A 17,277-nucleotide genomic window follows, 5' to 3' on the forward strand; every position below is an offset into this window, starting at 1 on the left:
TCCACGTATTTGTATGGTTTTGAAGGTTGCTTTTGGAGTTGATTTCCAGTTTTATTCCACTGTGGTCTGAGAGAGTGCTTGATATAATTTCAATTTTTAAAAAATTTATTGAGGTTCATTTTATGGCCTATTTTGCTTTTTAACTTGTATTTTTGTTTTCTAGGTCCTGTGTGAATTAAGCTTTAAAGAGGTTCTGTTTTGATGTGTTTCTAGGATTTGTTTCAAGATTTAGAGCTCTTTTTAGCAGTTCTTACAGTGGTGGCTTGGTAATGGTAAATTCTCTCAGCATTTGTTTGTCTCAAAAAGTTTGTATCTTTCCTTCATATATGATGCTTAGCTTCACGGGATACAAAATTCTTCTCTGGCAATTGTTTTGTTTGAGGAGGCTGATGATAGAGCCCCAATCCCTTCTAGCTTATAGGGTTTCTGCTGAGAAATCTGCTGTTAATCTGATAGGTTTTCCTTTATAGGTTACCTGGTGCTTCTGTCTTACAGCTCTTAAGATTCTTCCCTTTGTCTTAACTTTGGATAACCTCATGACAATGTACCTAGGTGAAGATCTTTTTGCAGTGAATTTCCCAGGTGTTCTTTCTGCTTCTTGTATTTGGATGTCTACGTCTCTAGCAAGGCAGGGAAGTTTTCCTCGATTATTCCCCCAAACATGTTTCTCAAGCTCTTAGAATTCTCTTCTTTCTCAGGAACACCAATTATTCTTAGGTTTAGTTGTTTAACAAAATCCCAGACTTCTTGGAGGCTTTGTTCATATTTTCTTATTCTTTTTGCTTTGTCTTTGTTGGATTGGGTTAATTTAAAGACCTTGTCTTTGAGCTTCAAATTTCTTCTACTTGTTCAATTCTATTGCTGAGACTTTCTAGAGCATTTTGCATTTCTAAAAGTGTGTCCAAAGTTTCCTGAATTTTTTATTGTTTTGTCTTTAAGCTATCCATGTCCTTGAATATTTCTCCCTTCACTTCTTGTATCATATTTTGAATTTCCTTGCATTAGGCTTTGTATTTCTCTGGTTCCTCCCTGATTAGCTTAATAACTGATCCCCTGAATTCTTTTTCAGGTAAATCAGGGATTTCTTCTTGGCTTGGATCAATTGCTGGTGAGCATGTGTGTTTTCTGGGGGGTGTTGAAGAGCCTTGTTTTGTCATATTACCAGGCAAGGTTTTCTGGTTCCTTCTCATTTGGGTAGGCTCTATCAGAGGGAAGGTCTAAGGCTAATGCCTGTTGTTCAGATTCTTTTGTCCCACAGGGTGTTCCCTTGATGTAGTACTCTCCCCCTTTTCCTATGGATGTGGATTCCTCTGAGCTGAACTGCAGTGATTGTTGTCTCTCTTCCGGGTCTAGCCACTCAGTGAGTCTACCTGGCTCTGGACTGGTACTGGGTGTTGTCTGCCTAGAGTCCTGTGATGTGAACCATCTATGGGTCTCTCAGCCATGGATACCAGCACCTGTTCCAGTGGAGGTGGCGGAGGGGTGCAATAGACTCTGTGAGGTTCTTAGCTTTGGTGGTTTAATGCTCTATTTTTGTACTGGTTGGCCTCCTGCCAGGAGGTGGTGCTTTCCAGAGAGCATCAGGTGTGGTAGTATGGGGAGGAACTGGCCCTAGAACTCCCAAGATTATATGCCCGTTGTCTTCCACTACTAGGGTGGGTAGGAAAGGACCATTAGGCGGGGGTGGGGCTAGGCGTGTCTGAGCTCAGACTGTCCTTGGGCAGGTCTTGCTGTAGCTGCTGTGGGGAATGGGAGTGAGGGTCTCAGTTCACTGGAGTTGTGTACCTAGAAGGATTAAGACTGCCTCTGCTGAGTCATGCAGGTTGTCAGGGAAGTGGGAGAAAGCCAGCAGTCAAAAGCCTCATCCAGCTCCCACACAAACTGAAGGGCCTGTCTCACTCCCACCATGCCCCACCACCCAACAGCCCTCAGACCCAGATCATTTCCAGGTGTGGAGCTATATGGGCTTGAAAACATGCCCCAGGCTACCCGCCTCCCAACTGCAAAAAAAAAAAAACAAAAAACGGTTGGGGCTTGGTTCTTCCCCTGCCTGTGGAGTCTGCACACTGGATTTGCACCCTCCCCCAAGTTCTGGAGAGAAGGCTTCTCACCCCATTCAAATGGTTACAAAGTTCAGCTAGAGATTTGCTTATCCCTGTGTAGTTTTAACCCTTGCTCTTTTGGATCCCTGTGGTGCCAGGCAGGAATGGCCTGCTAGGGGACCCAACAAGATCCCAGGGCCTTTCTGCTTCTTCCTCTACCCCTGTATGTTGCTCGGCTCTCCAAATTAACTCAGCTCCAAGTAAAGTCGGACACTTCTCATGCAAACAGACCTTCAGCTTCTCCAGCGGGGGTGTATGTTTGGAAGAGGGGGTCTCTCTTTCCCACTTCCACAGTTGGGGCACTCAGTTTTGTGGGGGAGTCTCCCAGGTCCTGCAAGAGCAGTCTGCTTTCTTCAGAGGGTCTGTGGGTCCTCTCAGGATTCCTGGTTTGCTCTTGTGGTCCATCTGGAACTAAAATTCACAATGCGAGCCAGCCCCTGCCTGTTGCTCTTTCTGGAGCTGCAATCTAGTCCTGCCTCCAATCTGCCATAATCTCCCGCATTCTCTAACTCTTTTTGTTGGAACACTTTGAATAGGATTGGTATATGTTCTTCTTTAAATGTTTAGTAGAATTCATCAGTGAAGCCATCAGGTTCTGGGCTTTTTTTATATTGGGAGACATTTTTGGTTTGTTTGTTTGTTTTGAGACAGAGTTTCGCTCTTGTTGTCCAGGCTGGAGTGCAGAGGCACGGTCTCAGCTCACTGCAACCTCTCCCTAGGAGACATTTTTAATTATGGCTTCAATCTCATTTTTATTGGTATGTTCAGGTTTTGAACTTCTTCATGGTTCAATCTTGGCAAGTTGTATGTGCCTAGGCATTTATCCATTTCTTCTAGATTTTCCAATTTATTGGCATATAATTGCCATAGTAGCCACTAATGATCCTCTGAATTTCTGAAGTATCAGTTGTAAGGTCTTTTTTTTCATCGTTGATTTTATTTATTTGCCTCTTCTCTCATTTTTCCTTAGTCTGGCTAAAGGTTTGTCAATTTTCTTTGTCTTTTTAAGAAACCAAATTTTTGTTTCATTGATCTTTTGTTTTGTTTCCTTCCATTCAAATTCGTTTATTTCTGTTCTGATCATTAGTATTTCTTTTCTTCCACTAATTTGAGGTTTGGCTTGTGCTTGCTTTTCTAGTTCCTTTTTTTTTTTTTTTTTTTTTTTTGAGATGGAGTCTCGTTCTGTTGCCCAGGCTTGAGTATAGTGGTGTAATCTCAGCTCACTGAAACCTTCACCTCCTGGCTCAAGCAATTCTCCTGCCTCAGCCTCCCAAGTAGCTGGAATTATAGGCACGCACCATCACACCCAACTAATTTTTGTATTTTTAGTAGAGACGTGGTTTCACCCACCTCAGCATCCCAAAGTGCTGGGATTACAGGCATGAGCTATCATGCCTGGCCTCTGGTTCTTTATGATACAGGTTTTATTTATTTGAAGTTATGTTGTTTTTATTTTATTTCATGTAGGCACATATTGCTACAATTTCTCTCCTACTGCTTTCATTGTATCCTATAGGTTTTGGTATATGGTGTTTCTCATCATTTGTTTCAAGAAATTTTTCAATTTCCTTCTTAATTTATACATTGATACACTGGTCATTTGGGAGCATACTGTTTAATTTACACATGTTTTCCAAAATTTCTCTTGTTACTGATTTATAGTTTTATTTCACTGTGGTCAGAGAATATTCTTGATATTATTTCCAATTTTTGGATATTTTATGACTTGTTTTGTAACCTAACATATGGTCTTTCTTTGAGAATAATCCATGTGCACAGGAGAAGAATATGTATTCTGCAGCTGTTGGATGAAATGTTCTGTAAATATCTATTAGGTCCAGTTGTTCTATAGTGCAGATTACATATGGTGTTTCTTCATTGATTTTCTGTCTTCAAGATCTGTCCAATGCAGAAAGTGGAGTGTTGAAGTCTCCAGCTATTGTTATATTGAGGTCTATCTCTCTCTTTAGTTCTAATAATATTTGTGTTATATATCTGGGTACTCCAGTGTTGGTACATATATATTTATCACCATTATACCCTCTTGCTGAATTGACCCCTTTATCATTATATAATGACCTTCTTCTTACAGTTTTTGTCTTGAAATCTGTTGTGTCTGATAAAGTATAGCTACTCCTGCTCTTTTTTGGTTTCCATTGTCATAGAATATCTTTTTTTCCATTCCTTTATTTTCAGTTCATGTGTATCTTTTAGGTAAAGTAAGTTTCTTATGGGCAACACATCATTGGGCTTTATTTTTCCATCCATTCAGCCATTCTGTCTTTTGATTGGAGAGTTTAGTCCATTTACATTCAATGTTGTTATTGATAAGGACTTACTCCTGCCATTTCATTATTTGTTTTCTGGTTGTTTTGTAGTCTTCTCCTCTGTCTTTCCTTCCTTCCTTTCTTCCTTTTAGTGAAGGTGATTTTCTCTGCTGGTATGCTTTAATTTATTGCCTTTTTTTTTTATATGTCTTGTATGTTTTTCAATTTGATGTTCCCATGAGACTTGCAAGTAATATGTTATAACCCATCATTTTAAACTGATGGCAACTTAACACTGATTGCATAAACAAAGAAACGCACAACGTGAAAACTAACAAAAACTCTATAAACTATGAACCTGCTTTTTAACTTTTTGTTGTTTCTCTTTATGTCTTACTGTACTGTCTGTGTCTTGAAAAGTTGTTATAGTTACTATTTTTGGTTGATTCATCATTTAATCCTTCTACTTAAGTCAGGAAAAGTTTACACACCACCATTACAGTGTTATACTATTCTGTGCTTTTTTCTGTGTTTATACCAGTGAGCTTTATACTTTCACAGTCAACAATCTCAGCAGTTTACCTGAGGTTCCATTCTACTGCAGCTAAGTTGGCACTCAGACCACAAGAAAAAGTCCTTCCCACTCTTCTCTTCCCTTTCTATAGGCAGAGGTCTCTGTGGCCTTGACCACCTCTAGTCCATGGGGATTTCTACTCGGCCACCACCAATGGTTGCTTAAAGCCCAAGGGCTCTTCCATCGGCTTATGATGAATACTGTCAGGCCTGGGACTCACCCTTCAGGATACTGGGCTCCCATCTGGCCCATGCCAGGCCAAGTCTAGAAATACTGTTCAAGAATCTAGGTCTGGACTTGAAGTCCCCACGAACCTGCTTGTTGCTCCATTCCACTGTGGCCAAGCTGGTAGCCAGGGTACAAGACAAAGTCCCCTTTACTTTTCCCTCTGCTTTTGCAAAATGCAATTTTTCATCATTTTCATTGTAGTTGCCACAGCTGAGAATGTGCTGGGTCTCCCCTGAAGCCAGCACATCTTAGAGCCCAAGGCCTGTGGTGTAATCCCTTGGTATCACTGGAGATTATTCAGGGTCTGAGGGCTTTTCAGTTAGCAGGTGATGAATCCTTCCAGGACTGGGTTCTCGTCCCTTCAAAGCAGCAGATTCCCTTTGGGCTCAGGTTGTGTCAAGAAATATCATCTAGGAGCTAGGACCTGAAATGGGGGACTCACAACTCTGTTCAGTGCCCTCTCCTACTGTGGCTGAGCTGGTAGCCAAGATGCAAGAAAAGCCCTTCTTACTCTTCACTCTCCTTTCATGATGCAGAAGGAAGGAGTCACTTTTGTTGCTATGAGCTGCATAGCCTGGGGTTGGGGGAGGGATGGTGCAAGCTCTCCCTTAGCTGTGTCAGGTGGTGTCTCTCTAGGTCATGTGCCATGCTTGTTCACTGACTCTAAGCCCAGCCTAGCACTAGCTGCTGCCTAAGAATTGTAGTCCTTGTGTCCTAGATTGCCTTTCAAGTTTACCTACGACCCCCAGGCACTTCAGCTCAATGTGACATGGCTTGCCAAGGAAGTCAAGTTCTGACCGCTGGAATGGATGATTCCCCTCTGGAATGTGGCTGGTCCAAATGCTTCCTCCATGCATGGGCACTGGCTGAGCCCAGCACAGCTTTATTCTCTGCTGTAACCAGGTAGCGCTGAGTTGAATGTGAAGTCCTCTAGTGGATGTTCTCTCCCTCCCCAGAGAGCACAGATTCTCTCTCCACACTCCAGGGTTGCTGCCAGGAGGTAGGGGAGGGGTGGCATTGGTAATTCAATATGTCTCTCTTGCCCTTTTCAATACCTCTTTCCACAACATGAAGTTAAAACCAGGTACTGTGATTACTCACTTGAGTTTTGGTTCCTGCCACAGTGCTTTCCTATGTGTAGACAGTTGTTAAAATTTGGTGTTCCAGTGTCGGGGAGGATAGGGAAATGAATGATGTAGGCTTCTGTTTTGCCATGTTTCTCCTCCCCTTTTTTCTCAACTTTTAAAGGTATATTTGTAAAAATAATGGATTAAACCATAAAAAGTTGCCAATATTCTACTGTTTTTGGTCTACAAAAGGGTAATTTCGTACCGTTTGTAAGATACAATGAATCTTTGTGAGTCTCTCTTCAAAAGGTTTAGCCTGTTAACTTCCTTACCCTTTGTTCTACAACTTAACTTTCTTGTTTCTCCTTGCCAATAGTTACTATAAACAGCTTACCCCCTTCCCATCAGTTCTAATCAATAACTCACATCTGTTCCCTTGGTTACCTGTACCCATTTTTCCCTTGAAAATACACGTCTCACAAGCTCCACCACTGTACCTCACGTCCCCCTCCCTTCCATATTTAGAAAAATATTTACAAGTAGCCAATTGGATCAGCTCAGATTTTGCGGTCCAACCCCAGCCCATGGGGGAAGAACACAGAAATAGGGATCATGTTAAGGGTATAAAAAACTCCCGGTGTCTTTGTTCAGTGTGCACTTGCAATCTTGATTGACGTGAGTGGCACCCTTTTGCAAAAGTAAATTGCCTTGCTGAGGAAACTAAATTTATATTTGAGTGCTTTTTCTTTTGAGGCATCGGAAATTCATTTATAACAATTTGGTGGCTCGTACGGGGAGCCCATTCTCCTCTGGGGAGGGATCTCCGGTTCTTTCCCGTGAGAAGGTGCGCCCCACCACCTCACTGCAGTGGCTTCAGGGTGAGGGATCGAGACCCACCCAGTGTGATGAATAAACCCGGACTCTCAGCAACCCGGGAAAGGAACAAGCCGGCAGCTTGGGAAAAGGGGGCTCACATACCGCAGCAACCAGGTAAACTCTGTGCACAGACCAAGGTAAGAAAAGTCACAGGGGCGACAAAGTATTTCCTTGGTGGTCAGGATTCTGGAAGTTGAAAGTGTGTGAATGGTAACAAGTACTACTGCTGTGCGGAGTGAGTAAGTCCAATCTGCGGTTCCATGGCCACCTCATATGGCTTAGGGTGGCCCTTTGGGGGTCCCGTCAGGGGTTTATACTGACCCACCATCCATGCTAAGAGGGACCTGAAATATTCCTGCAAGGGAAGCATCCAGAGTGGATGACGCTAAAGAAGGGTGCAAGGAACCTTCAGCAGGTGGGGCTAAAGAATAGGCAAGAGATTTGTCATACAAGGGAATTGAGCCTTAATAAGCTGCCAGGGAAGGATAGGCAAGAGATTCCTCATATGAGGGAATTGAGCCTTAATAAGCCTCCAGGGAAAGATAGGCAAGAAATTTCTAATATGAGAAATTGAGCCTAACTAGGACCCAACATGGGAAATATCCCAAGTATTATGAGAAGTGAAAAGGATAAAGATAGCAATAAATATATCCCCCCAGATAGTCCCCTAGGTCTCATGTTAAAATATTGGAAAGGTATTGAGAGAACTAAACATAAGAAAAAGCAACAAATGATAAAATATTGCTGTTCTGTTTGGACCCAGAGTCCCCTCCTCAAGCCCTCAATCTCTGGCCAGTTTGGGTCGAATGAGGAGGTAATGTATCAACTCCTAATTCAACATGTAAATGATAAAAGTTCAGTGTTCTCAAGAGAAACTGGACTATGCTCTTTATTAGAGACAGGGATCTGTTCTCCTCTATCCCTTAAAAACAACTAGGGAAAAGCCCGATCTGGCATTCGACAATGAAAACTCAGAAAAGCCGGTTCCCACGGCTAAGGACTCCAGCGCATGGGATCCCCTAGGCCACCTTCCCCCATTCACTGCCCCCAATCCTTCCCCTCAGGCAGCTGCTGCTGCCCCGGATCCTGCCCCAGATCCTTCTTCTGCTTACATTATTCCTCCTCGTTACAATCCTGATTCTTGGGAATCATCATCCCATAAAACTGATCCCTCTCAGCCTAAGTGTCCCTCCCTGAAGGAACTCCAACATGAAGTAGAACAATGTAAAAGAGATATCCAAAACTTCTCATTTCCCTCCACATCTATGCAGTCAGCTCTGACTCTCTTCCCCTTGAGAGAGGTACCACAAGGAGGAGGTGCTATTGGCTTTGTAAGTGCTCCCTTAACTAGTTCACAAGTCTGGAATTTAAAGAAGGAACTTAAGCCATTATTAGATGACCCTTATGGGGTAGCAGATCAAGTTGATAAATCCCTGGGACCTCAGTTATACACCCTGGGTTGAGTTAATGTCCATTCTAGGCATTCTCTTCTAGGGGGAAGAAAGAGGGATGATCAGTAGGGCTGCTATGGTAATTTGGGAGTGTGAACACCCTCCCAGTCAAGACGTTCCTACCGCAGATCAAAAGCTTCCTGGCCAAGACCCCGGTGGGACAATAATAACCCAGCTCACCGGGAAAATATACAAGACCTAAGGGAGATGATAATAAAGAGAATTAAGGAATCACTACCCTGAACCCACAACCTCTCTAAAGCACTTGATATACAACAGGAAAAAGATGAGGGGCCTATGAAATTTCTAAACAGATTGAAGGACCAAATTATTCAGGCCTAAACTTAGAAGACCCCCTTGGACAAGGAAAGTTAAAACTCCAGTTTGTCACTAAGAGTTGGCCAGATATTTCAAATAAGTTACAAAAATTAGAAAATTGGGAAGACCGACCTCTGAGTGAACTTCTCAGAGAAGCTCAATAAGTATATGTTAGAAGAGATGAAGAGAAACAAAAACAAAAGGCAAAACTTGGTGGAACCAAATCCACATACTTCTAAACAAAGCTTCCAGGGGGCCGGAAACTATACAGGGTCCAGACCCCCGTTTAAAAGACCCAAGCCTCCATCTAGAGGACCCAGACCCTCGTCTACCAGACTCTCTAAAGAGTATGGGGGAACAACATTGCAAAGTCCTAGAGCTGGGAGAGAAGAAGGACAAGAGAGGTGTTACAGATGTGGAAGGGCAGGCCACTTCAAAAGAGAATGTCCCAAATTAGAAAGGGAGAGACAAGCCCTTTCCCTCATTACCTCTGAGGAGGAGAAGGGGGCTCAGGGGCTCTGTCTCTTTTACTTCAAGTCCCACTAGGAGCCCTTGATACATTTAGAAGTGGGACCCAATCATGAGCTTATCACCTTTCTAGTCGATTCAGGGGCTGCTTGCTCCTCTGTTTCCCTCTGTCTGACATTGCCTGCTCTTCAGAAGACCTTTGAGTCTCTGGGATAAAAGGGGAAGGGTTTAAAGCAGAAGTCTTAGAAAGTACAGCAGTTAAATTCTAAGATTGATTGACTCATATCCAATTTTTATTGATCCCTGAGGCAGGAACTAACTTATTAGGAAGAGACTTAATGTTGAAGTTAGGCATAGTCTTACAAGTTAGCCCAAAAGGATTCCTTGCCTCATTAAATTTACTCACCACTACAGATGAGAAATGTATTCACTCAATGTGAAGTAAACCAAGGAAACCTTCAGATTCCCACAATCCACATCAAGCTAAAAACCCCAGAGGAAGTGGTGAGGAGGAAGCAATTCTCTATCCCTTTAGAAGGACAGATAGGGTTAAAGCCCATAATTGAAAGTGTCATGAAAGATGGGCTTCTTGAGCCTTGTATGTCTCTTTATAACACCCCAATACTGCCCGTCAAGAAATCAGATGGGTCATACCGGTTAGTACAAAATCTTAGAGCTATCAACCAAATAGTACAAACTATTCACCCTGTTGTCCCTAACCCTTACACTATTCTCAGTAAAATTCCATATAATCATCAATGGTTTACTGTAACAGACTCAAAGGATGCTTTCTGGGCATGTCCCCTAGCTGAAGATAGCTGAGGCACATTCACTTTTAAGTGGGAAGACACCCAGTCAGGGTAAAAACAACAGTGTTGGTCGATAGTTTTGCCCCAAGGGTTCACAGACTCACCCAACCTCTTTAGTCAGATTTTAGAACAAGTGCTAGGAAAGGTTTCCGTTCCAAAGCACACATGCATGCTCCAGTATGTTGATGATATCCTCATATCAGGAGAGGATGTAGAAAAAGTAACCAGTTTTTCCACACATATCCTTGATCATCTACATTGTGAGGGGTTACAAGTCTCAAAGAAAAAGCTTCAGTATATAGAACCTGTGGTCAAATATTTAGGCCATTTCGTAAGTGCAGGCAAGTGGAGAATAGGGCCGGAGCAAGTTGAAGGCATCGTGTATTTATCCTTGCCTCAAACTAAGCATGAGCTCAGAAAATTTCTAGGATTAGTTGGATACTGCCACTTATGGATTGACTCATATGCCTTACACAGTAAGCTGCTATACTAGAAGCCTACTCCAGAAAAACCTGACCATCTCCTGTGGACTTCTGAGGAAGTCGACCAAATTGAGGAATTAAAAGAAAGACTTATGACTGCCCTAGTTTTAGCTTCGCCTTCTCTAGAAAAGCCCTTTCACCTTTTTGTCAATGTAAATAATGGAGTGGCTATAGGAGCGCTTACCCAAGAGCATGGTGGCTGCCGGCAGCCTGTAGCCTTCTTATCAAAGGTTTTAGACCCAGTCACTTGTGGATGGCCTCAATGCATCCAATCTGTTGCTGCTACGGCAATATTAGTTGAAGAAAGCAGAAAGTTAACTTTTGGGGGAAAGTTGACTGCAAGCACATCCCACAAAATTAGAGCAATACTAAATCCAAAAGCTGGGAAGTGGCTTACTGACTCCAGAATCCTGAAATATGAAGCTATTTTGCTAGAAAAAGATGATTTAACCTTAACTACTGATAATTCACTCAACCCAGCAGGTTTCTTAACAGGAGATCCAACTCTAAACAGGGAGCACCTATGTCTCAATTTAATTGACTACCAAACAAAGGTCAGACCAGACCTACGGGATACCACCTTGAAAACAGGATGACACTTATTCATAGATGGTTCCTCCTGGGTGATTGAGGGAAAAAGACACAATGGGTATTCAGTAATTGATGGGGAAACTCTTAAAGAAATAGAGTCAGGCAAATTGCCTAATAATTGGTCTGCCCAAACTTGTGAGTTGTTTGCACTCACCCAAGCTTTAAAGTAATTGCAGGAAGGAACCATCTATATTGATTCTAAATATGCCTTTGGCATGGCCCATACATTTGGAAAAATTTGGACTAAACAAGGTCTTATTAATAGCAAAAGCCAAGACCTTGTTCACGAGGAGTTAATCACCCAAATATTAGATAACCTTCAGTTTCCCAAAGAAATAGGTATTGTTCATGTTCCCAGACAACAGAAAAGCCTTTCTTTTGAAAGGTAGGGAAACAACTTAGCAGATCAGATAGCCAAGCAGGCTGCCGTTTCATCTGGAACACCTGTCTTTCACTTAACCCCTTGTCCTCCTCTACTGCAGTCCCTGTCTTCTCAGCCATGGAAAAAGAAAAATTAATAAAAACAGGGGCCAAAGAAAACTCAGAAGGAAAATGGGTATTACCAGACCAAAGGGAAATGCTATCCAAACCTCTCCTGAGAGAAATCCTGTCTCACCTGCATCAAGGGACCCACTGGGGACCCAAAGCCATGTATGATATAGTTCTCAGAGTTCATGGGTGTATAGGAATTTATACCTTGGCCAAACAAGTCACGGACAGTTGCTTAATATGTAAAAAAACCAATAAACAAGTTATAAAGAAATCTCCCTTGGTGGGGAGGAATCCAGGGCTAAGACCATTCCAAAGTATTCAGAGTGACTACACTGAAATGCCCCTAATTGCTCATCTAAAGTATTTGTTATTAATAGTAGACCACCTCACTCACTGGATTGAAGCTATTCCCTTTTCAAATGCAACAACCAATAATGTAGTAAAAGCACTAATTGAAAATATAGTGCCTAGATTGGGACTAACAGAGAACACTGACTCAGACAATGGAACCCTTTTCACAGCACACATCATTTAAAAGTTGTCCCAAGACCTAGACATTAAATGGGAATATCATACACCTTGGCATCCATCTTCATCAGGGAGAGTAGAAAAGATGAATCAAACTTTAAAAAATCACTTAACCAAATTAGTTCCAGAGACTCGGTTACCATGGACCAAATGTCTTCCTATTTATTGCCCTGTTAAGAATCCAAACTGCACCTCGGAAGGATATAGGCCTTTCTCCTTATGAAATGCCCTATGGACTGCCCTATTTACACTCCACTACCTATATCCCTACATTTGAGACAAAAGATCAATTCCTCAGGAATTACATATTTAGTCTCTCCTTTACCTTCTCTTCTCTTAAAGCCAAAGGTCTCATGGTACAGGTGCCACTCCTAGAGTTCCTGGTCCATTAGCACCAGCCCAGGGATCACATCCTCATCAAAAGCTGGAAAAAATGAAAACTTGAGCCAGCCTGGGAAGGACCGTATCTAGTGCTCCTGACCACTGAAACTGCAGTCTGGACAGCAGAGAAAGGATGGACCCATCACACTCGAGTCAAGAAAGCACTGTCCACCCTGAAGTCATGAGCCATTATTCCAGGGAAAAACCCCCTCAAACTAAAGCTAAGAAAAATTTAACTCTCTTCCATTCTTCTTTTCTCCTTCCAAGCTGACCACCTTGTTATTAATATAACTAAATCAAACACACCCCAAGTTATTACATTTGATGCTTGTCTAGTCATACCCTGTAGAGATATCCAAAGTCAGAGGCAACTCTCAGCCTCAGAAAAGTATCTCTGACCCTTTAAAGTGAAAGGCGCCCCCTACCAAGACTCTTGTTCCTTAACAAATATGGGAAAACAAGTCTGTCACAGCTGGAATGATGCCCTGTGGACAACCGAATATCAAGGCTGGACCTCATCAGCGAGTGGTTGTATATCCTTAAAACCATATATTCGTTTCACTAAGGGGAGCACCGCCCCCAATTGCCAGTATAACCAATGTAATCCCATATAAATTTCTATTCTCATTTCCAGCTCTACTGATCCTAAACCTACTTTAAGTCGCTTCTATGACATAGGAGCCAACTTGGCTGCACAGACTTCACAGGGTCTTTTGAAATGCATTTTATTAATCCTTCATTCTCTTCACCCCCTTCCTTCTCTTCTCCTTCTGAGCTTTCTTCTAATCAGACTGCCATCTCTTCTATACCTAATGATAATACTAAAGTAGATATTGTAGCAGTAGATGATCTAAGGCAAACTTTAGCAATTGAAACAGGATATCAAGATGTAAACGCCTGGTTGGAATGGATCAAATATTCTGTCTCACATTAAATAAAAGCAATTGTTATGTGCACAGGCCCTTTCCACTCGGATGGTCTCCCAGTCAACTGGACATGGGCTGCATCGTAGCTCTTTTCGAAGATTCCATGGCTTGGGGCAACAAATCGTGGCAAGCTCTCTCTCTGCTATATCCCAAAGTCCAACACCCTGCGGGTCAGCCCCCTAGGGCCATTCAGCTTCGGTCTTCTGCTCATTTCACTTCGTGTCTCTCATGACGGGGAGAACTTAGTGTTCCTTGGAAGCTTAGCAGGATGCAGTGAGCTTAAGCCTTTCCAGGAGCTTACCCATCAGTCTCCCCTTAGTCATCCTCAAGCAGATGTATGGTGGTGTTGTGGTGGTCCCTTACTGGAAACTCTGCCAGGTAACTGGAGCGGTACTTGTGCTCTTGTCCAATTGGCTATCCCTTTCACCCTGGAAGTTCATCAACCAGAAAAGGAAAAAAACACAATGCCACAAAATAAGAGAAGCTCCTTATGGGTCTTTTGATTCTGAAGTTTATTTAGATGCAAATGGAGTCCTACGGGGGGTACCTGATAGATTCAAAGCCTGAGATCAAATAGCTGCAGGATTTGAATCATTATTTCCATGGGTAACTATTAATAAAAATGTAGACTGGATAAATTATATCTACTATAATCAGCAATGATTTATTAATTACACTAGATATGCTGTCAAAGGAATAGTTGAGCAATTAGGACCTACTAGCCAAATGGCTTGGGAAAACAGAATGGCCCTAGACATCATGTTAGCTGAAAAAGGTGGAGTTTGTATTATGATCAAAACCCAATGTTGTGCCTTTATCCCAAAAAATACTGCCCTAGACAGAAGCATAACAAAGGCCTTACAGAGATTGACTGCTTTGTCCAATGAACTAGCTAAAAATTCTGAAATTGATAGCCCTCTTTCAGGATGGCTAGAAAGACGGTTTGGTAAATGGAAAGGAGTCATGGCCCCAATCTTCACTTCTCTTGCAGTCATGATAGTTGTGCTTATTCTTGTTGGGTGTTGCATCATACCATGCATCCGTGGGCTAGTACAAAGGCTTATAAAGACAACACTCACTAAAACCTCTCTTAGTTCTCCTCCACTCTATTCAGATAAGCTTTTCCTTTTAGAAGACCAAGTTGAAGAGCAAAGCCAGAACATGTTAAAAAGGTTTGAAGAGAAGAGATTATAAAAATTTTAAGGGGAGGAATTGTAAGATACAATGAATCTTTCTGAGTTTTTTTTCAAAAGATTTAGCCTGTTAACTTCCTTACCCTGTTGTTTGCTGACTTTTTAATGATGGCCATTCTAACTGGTGTGAGATGGTATCTCATTGTGGTTTTGATTTGCATTTCTCTGATGGCCAGTGATGATGAGCATTTTTTCATGTGTTTCTTGGCTGCATAAATGTCTTCTTTTGAGAAGTGTCTGTTCACGTCCTTTGCCCACTTTTTGATGGGTTTGTTTGTTTTTTTCTTGTAAATTTGTTTCAGTTCATTGTAGATTCTGGATATTAGCCCTTTGTCAGATGAGTAGGTTGCAAAAATTTTCTCCCATTTTGTAGGTTGCCTGTTCACTCTGATGGTAGTTTCTTTTGCTGTGCAGAAGCTCTTTAGTTTAATTAGATCCCATTTGTCAATTTTGGCTTTTGTTGCCATTGCTTTTGGTGTTTTAGACATGAAGTCCTTGCCCATGCCTATTTCCTGAATGGTATTGCCTAGGTTTTCTTCTAGGTTTTTATGGTTTTAGGTCTAACATGTAAGTCTTTAATCCATCTTGAATTAATTTTTCTATAAGGTGTAAGGAAGGGATCCAGTTTCAGCTTTCTACATATGGCTAGCCAGTTTTCCCAGGTGCTGGAGAGGATGTGGAGAAATAGGAACACTTTTACACTGTTGGTGGGATTGTAACTAGTTCAACCATTGTGGAAGTCAGTGTGGTGAGTCCTCAGGGATCTAGAACTAGAAATACCATTTGACCCAGCCATCCCATTACTGGGTATATACCCAAAGGACTATAAATCATGCTGCTATAAAGACACATGCACACGTATGTTTATTGTGGCACTATTCACAATAGCAAAGACTTGGAACCAACCCAAATATCCAACAATGATAGACTGGATTAAGAAAATGTGGCACCTATACACCATGGAATACTATGCAGCCATAAAAAATGATGAGTTCATGTCCTTTGTAGGGACATGGATGAAACTGGAAACTATCATTCTCAGTAAACTATCGCAAGGACAAAAAACCAAACACCGCATGTTCTCACTCATAGGTGGAAATTGAACAATGAGAACACATGGACACAGGAAGGGGAACATCACACTCCGGGGACTGTTGTGGGGTGGGGGCAGGGGGGAGGGACAGCATTAGGAGATATACCTAATGCTAAATGACGAGTTAATGGGTGCAGCACACCAACATGGCACATGGATACATATGTAACAAACCTACACATTGTGCACATGTACCCTAAAACTTAAAGTATAACAATAATAATAAATAAATAAATAAATACATAATACTTCCCTACCCTTTGTTCTCCAACTCAACTTTCTTGTTTCTCCTTGCCAACAGTTACTATAAACAGCCTACCCACTTCCCGTCAGTCCTAATCAATAACTCACATCTGTTCCCTTGGTTACCTGTACCCGTCGTTCCCTTGAAACTGCACGTCTCACACGCTCTATCACTGTACCTCACGTCCCCCTCCCTTCCATATTTAGAAAAACATTTACAAGTAGCCAATCAGATGAGCTCAGATAGTGCAGTCTGACCCCAGCCCATGGGGGAAGGACACAGAGATAGGGATTGCGTTAAGGATATAAAAACCCCCTGGTGTCCTTTGTTCAGTGTGCACTTGTAATCTTGATTGACACAGTGGCACCCTTTTGCAAAAGTAAATTGCCTTGATGAGGAAACTAAATTTATATTCGAGTGCTGTTTCTTTTGCGGCATCGGAAATTCATTTATAATAAGTTCAACTTAATATTTTTGTGGTGGAAAAACATTTATTTGAAATGTACAACTAATTTTAATTTTATTTTGATTTTCCTTTTATTAAGTTGGCTAAATATATACTTAAAATATATATTATGGAGTGCATAAACCTATTTCTGTACAATTTTTATCACGTTCCTTCAATCTGTTCATTCTACTGAATATATATTCTTCTATGTGTACTTATGATATAAACAGTAATGTTTAAAATGATTCTCACTAAATGTTAATAATGGTTATTTTAAGAGTAGTTAGAACTTGTGGTGGGTTTTTATTTCTTTTTTTGTAATTTTGTATTGCTTTAATTTTTCAAAACAAAGATGTATAATTTATAGAACAATAGCAAAGTCATTATTCTAAGATCAATAAAGGAAGAGACCACTAACAGGAAGAACAACGGAAAAGCAAGTGGGGAATATATGGGATCAAAGAATTTTCTAGCCTGTCTCATGGATCTGCAGCTGGCTTCTTCCAAACTGTGTGAGTGCCTTTATGATGCAAATAAAAGGATTCATTTTCCTGATGTTTTGCTACTGAGCCAGACCTTCACATGTTCAAGAATATGGTCACTATATTGCTGACTATGTCCACTGAAGTTGGAAATAAAATGCACAAGTACAATTTTTGAAGATATGGTTTGCCAACTAGCAGCACTGGCATCACCTGGGTATTTGTTGGATACGCAGAATCTCACCTTACCTGACATA

The 17,277-nt window shown here is 41.6% G+C and overlaps 1 protein-coding gene across 8 annotated transcripts in view; it reads right to left on the reverse strand.

Moving 5' to 3' along the window:
* The window catches only part of ZBBX (zinc finger B-box domain containing), a 271,544-nt gene that overhangs the window by 160,108 nt on the left and 94,159 nt on the right, over positions 1–17,277 (reverse strand). The gene's annotated exons all lie outside the window — the stretch shown is intronic.

This window comes from Hylobates moloch, unplaced genomic scaffold, assembly GCF_009828535.3.
Source record: "Hylobates moloch isolate HMO894 unplaced genomic scaffold, HMol_V3 SCAFFOLD_13, whole genome shotgun sequence".
Classification (NCBI taxonomy): domain Eukaryota; kingdom Metazoa; phylum Chordata; class Mammalia; order Primates; family Hylobatidae; genus Hylobates; species Hylobates moloch.